Here is a 3,510-nt window from a genome sequence, read left to right as displayed (position 1 = left end):
GATTATTTTCATTTGAAGAATTTTTCCTATGTTCTGATGTTTCTGAGTCGGAGTCGTTATCAAGCAATTCTATGGGGTTGGAATTGCTTTTTCCGCATTATCGATGAATTTTTTATTTCTGACATCTTCTCTGGAATTCGTTTCAAGGCGTTTTCCGCTTCGTAGCATCACAGCATATGCCTGGCGTTTTGCTCCAGGATTAGCATCGGTCCTTCAGGAAGACGACCTGTCTCTCTTTTTAGAGTTGTTGCAAGGTTAGCAATTTTTTCTTCCATTCCCCGTAGATGTTCAATTAGAGAATGAAGCGAATTTATGAAATTTTTTATTTCAGCTAACTCAGTATTTTCTATTGAGACTATAGTTTTTTCTTTCTCTTTTTCTTCATCCATTTCTTCATAGGATCTTCCTCTTGCCATGTTTTCGATTAGACGTCTTGCTTCCATAGGATTTCTAGTAACGAAATTCCCTTCGCTTGCTGTATCAAGCGTTGTCTTATAGCTCAGAATAACACCTTTGTAAAAGATCTTAAGAAATTGTGGTGCTGGATAACCATGGTGGGGGCATTCGAGTTCGTAACTCTTGAATCTTCCCCATGCATTTTTGAATGATTCCTGAGGATCTTGACGGAAAGTAGAGATTCGCCTCCTTACTTCCCAATAACGAGTATCGTCGAAGAATTGCTTAAGGAAAGCATTTCTAATCTCTTTCCAACTAGTCAGGGATCCTCTTGGTAGACAGTTTAACCATCTTAAGGCTCCCCCTTCTAATGAGAATGGAAAAAGTCTGCAACGAATATACTCGTCTGGAATCAATTCCTCTAGACCCTCGATGTGGTCTTGTGGATGTTCTTGAGAAGATCCTTTAAAAGGGTTTCGACGCATCATATTATAATAGTCAGCATTAAACCTTGTTTTCGAGATGACGTCGTCAGGTATTCTGATAGCGGACCTATTGGAATAGGTCCTATTGGGGTTTAAGTAGTCTTGCAAGGGCAATTTAATTTCTTTACCTATGTCTAAGGTAGAGTTTGACTTAACAGGGATTTCAGTCCCCTGTTTTTCAGTAGTTTGGCTATAAATGTTGCTTGATTGACCTATTGGTTCAGTTTGGACTACCTTCTCATTATTAGCATCGGTAAGAGGGTACTTACCTGCTTCCGGCTGGGTGGTATCGATCGATAACTTTCCTGATGAAACGATCGATTCTTCAGTATCTGCGTCGCTCGATTGACAATGTTCCGTGTCGATCGATGCTTGGCCGATATCTCTATTCTCCATCCTTTTTGTTGTAAAACAAAAGAATAGAAAAATTTGCAAAAGTAACAAAGTCTATGCTAAATCCTAAATTAAATCTAAAAGTAATAAGAAAGAGTCCTCGGCAACGGCGCCAAATTTGATATCACTCAAATTACCCTAAAAAGTGAATTACTCTCTCAAATAAGAGGTTCAGATGCAGTACTTAGGGATCGAATCCACAAGGACTCTAGGATTACTTCGAGGCTTTATTAAATAGAATTAAAATAGACTTAAGGTTTTATAAGTTTTAAAGCAGTAAATATTAATGTGAACAAGGGAATTGTTCAGTAAATGAAGTGAAGGTTGTTTTTAAATGAGGAGGATAGCTAGATTCAGGTATTTCTCAGGTATGAATTTATGCAGTTTGAAAGTGACAATAGGGTTTTAGTCCATGAACTCAATCAATTGGTACGACCAGTAGGGTCTCCTTTACTAGATCTCGGATCTCAACTGTCGTTTGTTGATCTCGGAAAAGAGTCGAGCGATACGACTTTCGTCTTAATCGATCGATACACTTTTCATACAATCGATCGCTACAACGATGGTTGTGCCGATCGATGGTAATTCTAGCAAGCATTATCGATTTGGTTGAACACGTTCTCTAATGATCTAGACCACTTTTCGCATGAGTCTAGTCAGTTAGATCACTATAGTTTATTTCAGGGTATTGAGAGTATACAGTTGGTTATCTCTTCAATCCTAAGATCTAGATTTAAGGGTGATCAATCCTAAATCTAGTATTAAGAATAACTAAGTGAAAGAACTAATTTAATAACTCTAATAAACATCACAATCTCATCACATGATTCACCCTTATGAGAAACCTAAATCTAACAATTAGGTTTACTCAGACATATTCATGAGAGACAAGATCATGATGGTTTGAATAAAACTTAATATGAAATAAGGAACACAAAGAGTAATGAGTAAGATAAAAAGGGAGTTCAAGATCTTCTCTGTTTTGCAGTCTCAGATCTATCTCTCCAACTCTAACTCTTCTCCTAAGGTAGCCAAATTGCTTCTCTTCTCCAATAGATCTCTAGGCAAGTCTGCCTCTAAAATGATACAAAACCCTAGTATATAAAGCCTAACAGGCGGCCAGGGACTAATTGTGTAAATAGCAAACTTTGTGATTCTTGAAAGTCTTCTAAATCGTAATCCATCGAATGGTTAAATATCGATCGACACTCTTCCATCATTGTCGATCGATTGTAAGTGACTCTAATCGCCCGACCTCGCATGATTCCTATCGGTCGATTCTTCATTCGTGAAAATACTCCAAAAATGCCTTAAAGTATTGGTTTCTTCAATTAAGTACATGTGCCTGAAAATACTCTAAAATACTTTGAAAACGAAGTAAGTATGATTGAAAACTCTTATATACCATGGGTAAAAATGGATGAAATTCATGGTATATCACAGGGCCCGGTCAAAGGGAAGTTGTTGCGGATTCCTCAATAAACGGAGAAGATCTCGGGAACCAGTTGGCTACGATCAAGCGGGACCTGAGGCTATTTAAAGAGAAAGCAAATCAAGAAAGAAGATCGATTCGACCCTTATTCATTTTCACGATTATTCATATCATCTCTAAAGCAGTTTGTTATCTTTGTAATCATCAAGAGAAACATCTTTTGTAACCATTCTTTTATCACATTATCAATACAAATCATCATTCATTCTACAAGTTCTTACGGGATTCAGCCCACGATTATCTTTCCCTAATCCCTTCCTAAACTATAACCTGATCTAAAATCAGGAGGTGAGTTTAATCCCTCACAATTGGCGCCGACTGTGGGGAAGAAACAATCGAATCCCTTACCCTAACTTGAGGATGAATCCTACCGACCAGACAACAAATCCGTCTGACCTTAACCTCCCGATTCAGAGCGATGGCTCACCGAACGATGGAGGCTCTACCCTTGTAACCTCGGAGCCTCGACGTGGCGACCACCGATCTGGACAACAGCTTCCGATTAACGCTCGAACGAGCCAGACTGTAACCGGAGCTACTAACCCGAGATCGACAAGTGGAACCGTCCGCGGGCTTCCAATCACCGAGAATCCTCAGCAGCAAGCCGTTCCGAATCAAACTGAGGCTCAGCTTTCTGAGATTCGTCAGATGATGATGCAACTAGTAGACAAAGCTCAGGAATGTGAGCGTACGATGCATCAGCTAGCTGTTCGACAGCAACGATTCGAAGAGATAACAAGATCT

The 3,510-nt window shown here is 39.2% G+C and overlaps 1 non-coding gene across 1 annotated transcript; it reads left to right on the top strand.

Moving 5' to 3' along the window:
* Window positions 1–546: 546 nt before the first annotated feature.
* On the top strand, window positions 547–653 carry LOC130507118 (small nucleolar RNA R71). The gene has a single exon (XR_008942206.1). It is a non-coding gene; the product is annotated as a small nucleolar RNA R71 (small nucleolar RNA).
* The last annotated feature ends 2,857 nt before the right edge of the window (window positions 654–3,510 follow it).

Source organism: Raphanus sativus, unplaced genomic scaffold (genome assembly GCF_000801105.2).
Source record: "Raphanus sativus cultivar WK10039 unplaced genomic scaffold, ASM80110v3 Scaffold4045, whole genome shotgun sequence".
Classification (NCBI taxonomy): Eukaryota; Viridiplantae; Streptophyta; class Magnoliopsida; order Brassicales; family Brassicaceae; genus Raphanus; species Raphanus sativus.
The sequence above is the reverse complement of the archived record's forward strand: the minus strand, read 5'-3'. Positions and strand labels throughout refer to the sequence as shown.